The 12,610-nt window shown below is 36.4% G+C and overlaps 1 protein-coding gene and 1 pseudogene across 2 annotated transcripts in view; one reads left to right on the top strand and one right to left on the bottom strand.

Moving 5' to 3' along the window:
• nvy (CBFA2/RUNX1 partner transcriptional co-repressor nervy) overlaps window positions 1-12,610 on the top strand; it is a 53,208-nt gene that overhangs the window by 19,304 nt on the left and 21,294 nt on the right. The window lies entirely within an intron of this gene.
• LOC108759102 (uncharacterized) overlaps window positions 6,760-12,610 on the bottom strand; it is a 23,283-nt pseudogene continuing 17,432 nt past the window's right edge.

Here is a 12,610-nt window from a genome sequence, read left to right as displayed (position 1 = left end):
AGTACAAAGTTTTTACTGATATAGTTTGTTTATTTTAAACATAGTAAATAATACTTAATAAATTAAGTTTTTGATAAGTGCGGCATATATACCGGAGTTACCCTAATGTGATTATGCTATTTGGCGAACGGATTGTTAAATTAGTTTATTTTTAATGATTGATAGAGTAATCTTTACCAAAGTTATTCATAGTAATAACTGGAAAATCATATTTTTCAATTGTATCACTTTGGATGCAAGAGAACGACATGTGGGGTTTCCAAAAACGACTAAAAATTATGATTATTTTCAAGAAAAATACGCTGAAAAAATATTCTAAATTTTAGTAAATCATTTGTTTGAATAGTAACAAACTAAATATTTACTAAATATTTACTAAATATAAAAATATATTTATTTGCTATAAAAACCATTAATTTGATTTAACAATCATTCTTTTATTGAGTAAATATTTTTTTACGTAAATGTTCGGTTGGCACTATTCAAACAAATATTTATTAAAATTTAGTATATTTTTTCTCAGTATATATTCATTCTCCTTGGTGTATAAAACTATAAATGTATAATTATTATCTACTAACATTGTAGCAATAATAATTATAACAATAGAGCTCCTAACTATAATTATTTTTCCAATTTTTGCAATTATGTGTACAGTCACAAACGCTTTTCTCTCAGTGTCGTTGAAAAGATATCGATTGCGTGACAAAAAAGCAGTGAATCGATAGGTGCTTTCTACGTATTCTTGAAATAATATCAATCCTCATACATGAAAATCGATTATCTTGAGAAAATTTTATTTTATTAAAATATATTAATATCGTTTTTGGGGTAGTTTCCACATTTTGGAAGCTTTTAATAGAGTCTAGTGCCGACGAATATCTTCATAAACGAATTTCTGCTTTCTTGGAAGACGATCGATTAGGTCAACCTACTTGCTAATGTGTAAATATCAATTTGCATTGACGTATCGATTTCTTGCCATAGTCTAGTTTCGTATAATGTCATGCTTTGCAAAATGTAAACTGACATATTGACAGATTCTTGATATGACATAATGGAATTAAGTAGACTGTTGTTTCGTGATATGTGGTTATGGGAGAAAATCCTTTTAGTGCATTAAAAGGCATAAAATGGGATCGAAATTGAAATATATGAAACTTTAATCATTAACACGCGAATGATTACGTATCATTATTACTTTAGGTTTAATTATGACACGGTCACCAATGATTCGAAGTATCTCGTTGCGTAGAATACCTGACGTTCAGAGTTGTTAATATCCTCTTCACTTCCATCACAGTCGGCAATATGTTGTAATAACGCGTCGGCGGAGTGACACGTGTCGTTTGAAAATTAACAACGTGGCCACTCTAGTCTATTTGATCTATCGCACGACCGGAAAAAACAAATCGCTCGGTACCCAGCTGAATCGAACTAGCGGGAGGTCGCTATTCTATTAATTCGGGATATCGACGTTTCTCGTTCGAGAGCGTGTCGATGGTGTAGCGCACAGGTGCGGTAAGTGCAGTTTATCTAATTTCAGATTCGCATCACGGTACATTATTTTTTTTTATTCATCCTTAACGCGGATTTCCGTGCTTAGCGCAGCTGTCAGTCGTCATGCTGTCGCTTACAATCTGTCACTTGCCAAGATCGCCATGCGACAGCCAATTTTAAATTGCTGACGAAATTATTAAGTTTTTTAATTAAAATGGATACAGGTAACTGAAATCGCGTAGAAATTAATAAAATTTCAATTCGAGCGAACACAACTACTGTGTAAATTATACGTAAACCTATGCAAAGTTTGTAAGTTTAATACGAAAACAATGGACGTATATAACTTTAAAATATGTAGAATAGAATAGAAATATGTAGAATAGAAATATGTAGAATCCAAAATCGGATCAATATTAGCTTTGAAATGTATAGAACTGTTGTGTATTGTTTTCAGTGCAAAAAAAGCAGTAGACAACAGTTCTATACAACGCAAAAGTAACTAGCCTATTTGAAATAAAAAACTGACAACAACTGTCTCAAAGTTTATTGATTCGATTCGCCTTGGCCTATCCTATATATATAATTTTTTTTCCAACATTTTGTCAGCTTCATTACTGAAAGTATTAATATTTTTTTACTCACTAAAAGAATTAAGTGAATAAATTATTATAAAAATAAAAAAGATGATGAACCGAATATTTTATTAGTATAAAAGACAATTATTGAAAAGTTAAAAAATTTTAGAATTTCTTCAATAATGCCAAGAAAAAAACAATTTTCTGAAATCTAAACATTTAAGTATATATACCATAGTTCTAAAAATAGTTTTATTGGACTATTAAAATAATTACGTAGGAATCTCAAGTATGATAAGCAATGCTGTAAAAAGCTTTGACATTCTAGAAATCAGTTTGAGCGTTCTACATAATTATTTTGATAGTCTAACAAATGATTTTTAGATCTGAATGTGGCTAAATTTTTAGATATTTTAGCAAAACCGTTCTTTTTATGTAACCATTCGGTACTTCTATAGTATTAAAAACATGGGCTCTAATTTAATAATTCCGAAAGGTCTTCAAAGTACGAACCTAGTTAGGTAGATCGTGTGACGCTCTTTCCCAACGAGTGTCCCCGGAAGTTGACCCCGATCCTCGAAACTGAAAATTAAAAGGAACGACCTCGCCGATGTCCGCGCGAGAGCCCACGCTGTGGGCGCGTCGTACATTAGTTCGGAATATTGCATGGCGGTACCCGTATATCCAGTCCACGCGCTCTCGCTCGAATCGTACATTCAGCCCGAGCCGGTTATCTAGACGAGCGGCGAGCCCGCAGCTAACTTGGAAACCGGGGCTCAGGAAAAAAGCCCCTTCTGGCACATCAAAGCCCGTCATCGCGTCCGAGCGCGGGTTCTCTCTCATGTCCTCTTTGCTCGTCTCGGGATCGCTTTTTGTTGACGCAACGCTATATAAAATCGTCATAGACGTGTCGATGCGAGGTGTGCCGTTCGATTAATATATGATTAAAAAATCCTTTACAAAACAAATAGGAGATAAAGACTCTAAACGCTTAAGCTTCATCTTTAGTGTTTAAATAATTCAATATGAATTTACATACTAGGATAAGTGATCCAACAATGAACCATGTAAATTTCAGAGGCTTATATCTTTTTCAATTATTGAATTGAAAATCTCAGTTTTGGCATACAGTTTATGAATTTAATTGGCTACATACTGTAAACAATAACTTTTAAGTTATTTTTTTAATTTAGCCACAATTTCGATTATTTACAAAATCGGGAAGTGGTTCATTGTGTACAAGGGGTGTGTACACAATGAACCATGCTATTTTTAATAATAAACTACATATTTTATACTGCGAATTGTTGGGATTATTTTAGATTTGCTATATTTTGAAATTTATTTATAAAATAGATAATTATAAGGTGGTGAGGATTCACAAGGCCGACCACCGTGTTTTTCTTTCGTTTTGAGTGAAAACGCGTCAAATGAGTATATTTTTATTGAGATTTTAGGTGGGGAGAGAGGCCGTATTCTAAATAATTATTACAATGAATTATTATTTTGAAGATTATCGTAAAAAAGGTTATGTGGTCTACAATATACCATGGTTCATTGTTCATTACGTCAAAATGATTCATTGTAGACCATCTAACCTTTTCCACGATAATCTCTTAAATAATGTGGTAAAATATAATATATATAACAGAAAGTTGCTTACAGAATAATAAAGCCAAATGTGCGCACAAAACTATTGCACAATGAAAAAATGATAGGTATAACAACAAAAACATAAAAAATGCGTAAAACTTACGAAAAAAACTTACTTTGCAAGCCAAAATTTTTTAAATGTGACATTATATGACGCGATCTGCCAGTCGACTGGGTAGCCGAGGAGGGGTTCAAATGCGAGTCGCTGCATGATAGCAGCACAATCTGCTAACACATTTACGAAATATCGCAACGGTTCATAGTGTACTACTGGTTTACTGTTGGATTACCTACATGTTTTTCAATCATGTACAAACTGCGTCAAATAATTTAATTTCAGTTTTTTGAAATGCAAATCTGGAACTAGAGTAATAATGTCACAAATTAAATTGAGCAATTTAATAATATTGATGCTCACAGACGTCCTAGAAAAATTTTAATAATCTGATGCTGATAAGCATTCTTAAAACCTTCAAATAATTTTATTGTGAAAAATATTATCTCCGCTTGGATTTGAATTCTTTACAAAAAATATGATAGAAACTCTCGACGTATTAAAAACACAATGATCTCCTAATTAGAAAGAAATGAAAAGAAAAGTTCTATTTTATCATTATGTATTTCATTGATAGTTAATGGGCTTGGCGGCTTTGTACATGTCTATCGCGGTCTTTAATACGAATTTAGGTGCATAGAAGCATACATGTGCGCACGTGGTGTATATGTATACGGAAACGTAATGCAAGAGATCACAGGCCAAGGCAAAAGAGGGAAAGAGAGAGAGTAAGAGAGGGAGAGAGAAAGAGAGAGCGATAGAATATGCTCCGTGGGGGATGATGGCGAAACTCCTGCGAGCAGTCAGTCAACTTGGCTGGCCCGGTGTGTGTCGGTTAGGTTTGTGCGCCGCCTGACTGCCTGGTCCAGACGCGATAAGGCACGTCCGACACTTCCACTGGGATTCTGCTCGGGGCTGATATCATATCCGACCGCGCTGCCGGGGCATCCCCGACGCTACGCCGTTCGAGGTGTATTTCGCGATAGTCACCCGCACACCGCGTGTACTTACGGGGTGCGGCTTACGACCTGGAGCTCATCCTCGGCGTTACGTCCGTCTCTCTTCTCGCTACCGAGAATCTTCCCCTAAAACTGAAGGGCTCACGGTATCAGGGCACTAACGGGAGAATAAGTTAGTGATGCGCTTCGAAATCTCAAGATGTTATTTAGCTTTATGGATGTACTGAATATACAGTAGAGCCCCTTTGAAAGCGATGTTTAATTTAATTACTGACATGGTCTTTTAGGATAACGAAATTGTCCTGAGGCTGCTCTATTCCCATAAATGTTAACTGGGCCATTTAAAAAAATTTTTTTTTATTTTTTACAGTTGGTTTCTGTAATAGTTGAAATTAATCGAAGCTGAATCCTTTGTCTTTGTGTAATTCTGTTTTTGAAAAGAGACAGGAAATGAAATTAAACCACGACTAGCGTTTTTCGATATTTATGGCATAACAAGACCAGAAAGAGATTTATCAACAGAAGTCCAATTATTTTTGATTAAAGTTCAGGGGAACGGCCCGTATACGTCGTCTCTCCCTCCTCTGCGTTTAGCCAAGTTAAAAAAAGACATTAGGCATCGCGTGACGCGTTAACTTTCAAGTGTGCAATCGATCAGACGGAAACAGTGACCAGGATGAAATCCGAGGATGACGTCCTCGGTGCTTAAGTGGTACGCTTGTCGGCGAGATGAAATCGAACACATGGAGTCGCGAGATGTCGGGATCGAATCGGCGGGGAGGAGGCCCGCGAGAAGAAGGATGCGAGAAAAACGGCGGCGTCGGCGTCGGCGGCGGCGGCGGCGAAAGGGGCGGAAGAAAAGGGAGCTCTGTTCGGGATGAGGGAGAGAGAGAACGAAGGAGAATTCGAGAGCGGGAAGACCGTGGGTAGGGATTGCGATCAAAGCCATCTGTTGCATTGTCCCGGCAATTAGGAGGCGACAGCTGAGTCCCACCGTACTTACTTCCAGCCAGGGACTCTCAGCCGCGTGGAGCACGTGCGCTTTATCGATCTCGCTCTCTTCGTACCCCGTCGAACATCGCCCACGAAGACCACCTTGCCCCGTGCGGAACCTTGCGTATGGCTCGAGTGCGTAAATCCGGGTGCTAATCTGGGTGCAGTTGCAGTTAGCAACTGCGATTAGCATACGTTCTTTTGTGATCAGTACGTCATTTATGTTAATAAATAAAGGGAGCTTTCCAGCAGAGACACAAATTGACACAAGAGTTCATTCTGTCTTTGTTCCTTACTGATTATTTATCGAACAAGGACAGGATGACTTTTGTGTCAATTTGTGTCTCTTGCTGGAAAGCTCCCAATAAATCTCAAATTCAAATTTTTGGTGTACTTTTAATGAATCAACGATAACTATAATGATACTTGTTGAGCGGTATCATCATTTTTCGCGTTTTCTCAAATTCATAGATAAGGACTATTAGACAGGTTTGACTCTAAAGTTCTACGTCTAATAGAATTTGATCAAGCACTCGGTGCACGTTAAATCTATCGTACACAAGTTGACGAAAAGATATTTGTTTAATATAAATTTAGAAACGCGAGATAAACCGTGAAGTTTGCAATACACTTTATTGTTAGATAAAATATGTATTTTATAATTTAAAATGTTTTACTTTGACTCAGATTAAATCAGGGTATAACGGCTTTAACATGCATTGTTCTAAAAATTACCTTATGAAGTAAACAGTTCATTTTCAGAATCTCTAGACATTTACATTTAAAACTTTATGTCTAATTAAATTAAAAGACACTTTTCAGAAATATATTTCGAAATGTTTAATCTCTTCTTTTCGGAGAGGAAAAAATTAGAACTGTATTAATTTATATTTAAATTCTGCAAGTGGATTATAACTGTTGATTTCATAGAGATTTAAAAGCTGCGAAAGTAGTTCAATGACAAATTTTACGAAATAAATTGCTACATAAACTTGTGTAACAATCTTATACTTCTGTGAAGTCATACGAAGTTCCATGCAACTGCGAAAACAGTAAGGATCGCTGTAAGCGTAACTGCTAATTGCGCGAATGGCTTACGTCAGTAACAGTGCGGCGAAAGTAACTTATGGAAGGAACGGTTGATTGACGTAATAGTTTGCGGAGAACTTCTTCATCGTTGCGGAATGTCTGGCTGTGATGCGTGCTACGAAGAAATAAAGAGCTTCAGTGAGAAACAATTTGATGCACGAGAGATATCGGTACACGTATGAGCATGAAAATCCATTTTGTGTATTTAATGGAACTTATATCTAGTTCTTAGTACATTATTGCAATATATTTAATAATAGAAGAATCAAGCAATCATTATTGACCGTTTCTATTTTTTTAATTAATATTATATTTCTTGCGAAAAAATAGGATTCTGAAATTTTTCGACTTTTCAATCATTATATTCTTTATACTAATATTTCATTTTTCATCTCTTTTTTTATTTTTAAAGTAATTTACTCGCTTGTTTCTCCCTTTATAATGGGTACACAAAAAAACATTGGTACTCCTAGTGTTAGTGCAATTTCAATATGATTGACTGATTGTAAATAAACTGGAAGCAGAGCGATTACATTTTTGCACTAGAAATGTGCGAGCTAAAGTATATAAAAAAAAATTCAAATGACTCGTGTGACGCAGATTTACGGATGAAATTGTGCATCGTTCGAATATGTAGATATTATCATGGATAACGGATATCTTCGAGCAGAACTCAAAGAAAAGTTTACCCGCGGCATCGAGCAGCCGCGACACTTCAGATGCTGCCTTCAGGTCCCGCACGTGTGTGTGTGTGTGTGTGTGTGTGTGTGTGTGTGTGTGTGTGTGTGTGTGTTTGTATGTGTGTGTATTTGTATGTGTGTGTATTTGTATGTGTGTGTGTATGTATGCGCGCATATGGTCCGCAAGGACAACCCACATGGGTAAACTTTGATTTTCTATTACCGACGAAGACAAACGGAGCTCTGCAGAAAAATGGCGCGCGGTTGTCCGAAATTTTCTATGGTACATGCCTCCTTTCACATATGTACCGAAATTTATGACATCCGTATTGTAAAAAGCTAAAACCTAAAATGCTTCGAGTAATTTCATGCAGATCATATTTACATCACGTTTACTCGGAGCGTTATTAAAATAAATTTTGCATTAGGAGCCTCATTTTTACAAAATCAATAAAAGGTGGAAAATGCAGATTGACTCTTTCGATATTTTTTAAACGACATCACTGAAAAAAAAGTGTTTAATTTTAAGATATTAAAATGTTTTATTCTTGTCTCCGTTTTTTAAAGACGTTTCAAACTTTTTCAATAAACAAAACACTGTGTTTTAAATTTGAACATATAGTGTTTTGTTTATTAAAAAAGTTTAAAATATCTTTAAGTGTTTAAAAAATGGAGACAAAAATTGAACACTTCTTTTTCGAATGATTCTACGGCTAATCGTTATATTTTCCGCGGAGAGAGAGAGAGATCGTCAGAGCTTTCAACCTCAATCCAATTTAATCTATATAACAGGTGCTTTCCATTTAGTGACACAAGTCGATACACACATCAGTCTATCTTTCTTGACAGTTTAGTGAATAACAAAGGTAGAACGACACTTGTGTCGATTCGTGTCACCAAATGGAAAGTTCAACCCGTTATTGTGATAAAAAATGACGACCAACGTTTGCTCGACGTTATCGAATACCGCGGATGTTCGTCACGATCAAAAGAAATCAGCGAAGGAGAGCGTTTCTCCTGATAAGCTTCCGAGGATAGGGTGGAGCGGGCTGCGGGGCGACGGACGAGAGACAAGGATGGAGAACCGCTGCAGGAAGTAACAGCTGGCCGAAGGGATAGCAACATCAGCAACAGCAGCGGTAGCAGCAGCGACGGCGACGGCGGTGGTGGCGGCGGTACGGTGGTAGCAGCGCGGCTGTACCATTACCATCACCCAGCTAGATACCTTCTCTCCAGGTTTCTTATACATACGGGCATATAGGCACACATACACGTGCGACGGTACGAACGAAAGACGCGCGGCTGCATTGGCGCAGCCGGCAAGATTGCACTCGTCACAAGTTCAGCTGAGTGACAGTCGCGTGCAATCACAACGCGACGCTGATTAAACATTCGCGTGTCGTGCACATGCTCTTGCACGCCGACGGTCTTTAACCTTGGCTACATGCGCAGAGAACTTTGACAAATGTGGACTCGCGGCCAATGAGATCCAATAAGACCTTACCGTCTTTCTCCGAACACACGTCCGATGTACGAGGGTAGCTCGAAAAATTCTATTATGATAAATTCTTATATGATAAAAAACGTATTTTTGGCAAAATTTTTTTTATTTTTTAACATAAGTCCTCTTCAGTTAACTACATTTATTCTAATGATATTCTTACTTTTTTTATATCGTCTGTATATGATTTCTCAAACCTTCAAAGTTAGTTTCATCTTCATCAGATTAATTTGAGACGGATCTTTTCCTTGCTTCATGTTTAGAAGAAGGAAAAAGCCACTGGGGGCTAAATTTAGTGAATATGGTGTGCATGGAAACAATTCAAAGAGCAATTTATACAATCATTTCGCGACTGCAATTGAAGAAGTATGAGCGGGTGCATTGCCATGATGGAACCAAACGTTGGTTGCTTTACATGAGCGAAACAAAGAAATTAATGAATGCATCTGAAATTTTAATAGTAGTTCTGGGCGGGATCAAACTTATCTAAAATTATAGCAGGTTGATATTTGTGGTGTTATTTCTGTGCCAAGCCGAGAACTTTCCAAACTACCCTCGTATCTAATCTTCCTCCCATTTTTTTTTCTTTTTCTGAAACATTTTTAATAATGACTAAATTACGCTAACTGTTATGACAAGATTAAATGGCAATACATCAGATACGTGTGACAACTGATATCACAATTATTTACCTGCCGCAATAACGGAATAATTATACCGCAACATTATTCGATGTAATAATCATGTTTGTTAATTACTTCATTACAATCTATTTACATAATTATATCGTTCATTATTTGCATGTTATTATATCGCGGGCATAATTATAATTATAATTTTATTTAGGAATACGCAATTGCGTGGCGAGCTCACGTCTGGTCTGAAATTTTTCGGACTGGGAGAAGAGAGCACGAGAATTATATACGTACAGTGCTATACGATAGCATTAGTACAGCAGATTATTATTATAGAATAAAGTCAGTATTTTAAAAAATAGCAGCTGTTTACTTCTATAAAACTGTTACTTTATACTTTATATTTATAATACAATAACATAAATTGACATAAATAAATTTAATCACAGAAGAAAAATAATCCGGTTTGTGACCAAGTTCTGGTAACGCCTCAGTAAGATTTGTGAGTGATTTAGTAATGACATAATTTTTATATTTCAAACTGTATACCGTTCAATATTCGTATTATTTATATGCTGTGCAAAATGATTTGTTTCTGTTAATATTGAAAATAGCGTAATATAGAGATTAAAATGTCTGTTTCATTGTTTATTACAATCATCATACAAATTTTTGCAATAAACATCCAGCTCGGCTCGCAGCCATTATTATTTCAGTTTGAAAAATAATCCACTATTTCTTGTAGCTCAGTTAAAAACTAAACTAAATGATACAAAGAACGAATGTCGGGACTTCTTCACGTTTCTTCTTAGGTCTGTTTTCGGTGACTGAACTAGTGTACACTTTTGGAACTTTAAATAAGACAGGTATATATTGTTTAATATTTGGCGAAAGCGAGAAAGAGAGTTCTAGTGCAGTCTAGTGCAGGAATAAAAAACAGACGTCTTGTTTCATGAAAAACACTAAATTGTGCAAACATAGCACAACTGACAATTAAGGTGTATTATTAATATGAATACACATTAATTGTTAGTTATGCTAATAATTTTGACCAAGAAAATATTTTTGGAAGATATTTTTGCCTTTTTCTTGTATTTATTACATTATGTTGATTTCTATAATTTGTGTAATTATATGTAAAAATAAAAAATTAAGTGTTTTATAAAAATTGTTATTTTTCTGCCATTTTTTTTTAGAGAAATAGATCATTTTACAGTAGCAACCGCATTATGTCAACGCTTTCGTTTAGCACCGTACATGTCCGTGAGCCGAATTCGTCCTGGGTATAATCAATCTTTGTTTTATCGCGTTGCCCACTTAATCGTCGGAGCATTGAGACATGATTCGAAAATGGATGGATTCTGGATGCTTGCACCCGCATAGATGTCAATCGTTGCACCACAGAGATGTATGCGTCGCCATGATTTCGTATTGTAAAGTCATCGTCATTGGAGAGTCCCACTCATTATCGGCTCGCTCGGCTGTATTTAATCGCTTCGGAATAGAAACGAACAGAAAATTGTTCCGATTCGATAAATTCGGTGGAAACTTGTTACAGGCGTGTGTAAAGAAAACGCTTGCAGCAACGTAATTAATTAAATCCATGTCTGTGGCGTTTTACTTTGACTTGTACGGCTATCACCCATAAAACGACATCAACATTAATAAATCGCAAGCGAATAAACATCAGCGGAGAGAGCCTGCAATGTTTATCATATATTTATAGCGTATTACAATCGAATAATATTGTTACAAATGTTACGTCTGAATTTACAGATCGCAATTAAACATTCTGTCCTACCCGTTCGCCCGTCAACCGGCAAATTAATTCGCCGACAGATAACAGAAAGAGGCGTGTGACAAATTGTTAACAAACCGACTAGAGAGTAACGATTTATCGTGCGTTTTACGCACCGAGAAACGTTGCACGAAAGAAACTTGTAGCCGAAAGGTCACAATGATTGTCACGTAATTACGATTCATATCAAAATAACAACTGTACTTTGCGTGGACGTTTTTCTATTATTTAACATTATTAAGGAAGGAAAGCCCACGCAGGTTTTTATAGCGAAAACAATTCTCTATACCATCAATTCATTTAACAATAAAAGAATAAAAGCCATTCAGGTCATTCTCAATATCGTTTGCAATTTAAAATTCACAAATAATTCAACCTAAATAACGGTGTCAAATTAATCCCCTCGCGATTTCCTTGCTTTTTATTGCGTTGAATTTTCATATAGTCGAAATGGCATGCGAGCGACAAGCAAACGATGTATCTTTGTATATATTTATTTGACATCGTTATTAACATTAAATTATTAATATTATTATACATACTGAGGATGATTTAATGATATAAGGTCGAATTTATTCTTTTGTTATTAAATGAAGTGATGGTATACAAAATTGTTTTTATTATAAGAATCTGCATAGATTTTCATGCTCCTTCTTTAATAATATTGATTTATTCTCAAAGTCTTGTTCATATATATTTTCTATCATTCTTATTTTTTTTCTATATACTTAATCGATTCCAGTTATCGCGTTGCGGCAAACACTATTTTCGCAATCGCCACTCGTGATCTTCCTGCCGGCATCTTCGCGGCAGTTACCGAGACTATCGAGGGGATTTTTCCGTGGGATATCACGACGACGCCCCGTGTAACCACCTTGCCTTTATGCAAGCGGTGGAAGGTGCTTGTGTGTACTCAGGCTCCCCGTCATATCGCATAAGCCGTGAGGTAGTTTAGTTTGTCGAGAGTTCAGGTACAGGTAATTACCTACTGGCTACCGGCGTCAGGTGGTAGTGACACGGCAGCGTCGACCTCCTCCTCGTTTTCCTCCTTCTCTTCTTACTTGCGCGTACCATCTTCTCTTTCCTCTCTCCCCTCTTTCTCTCTCCCTCTCGCGTGTGGGCGAGCATGCTCTCTCTCTCTCTCTCTCTCTCTCTCTCTCTCTCTCTCT

The sequence above is a fragment of the Trachymyrmex cornetzi genome, unplaced genomic scaffold (genome assembly GCF_001594075.2).
Source record: "Trachymyrmex cornetzi isolate Tcor2-1 unplaced genomic scaffold, Tcor1.1 scaffold104, whole genome shotgun sequence".
NCBI classification, from domain to species: domain Eukaryota; kingdom Metazoa; phylum Arthropoda; class Insecta; order Hymenoptera; family Formicidae; genus Trachymyrmex; species Trachymyrmex cornetzi.
Note: the sequence above shows the minus strand (reverse complement) of the source record. Positions and strands in the feature narration are given on the sequence as shown.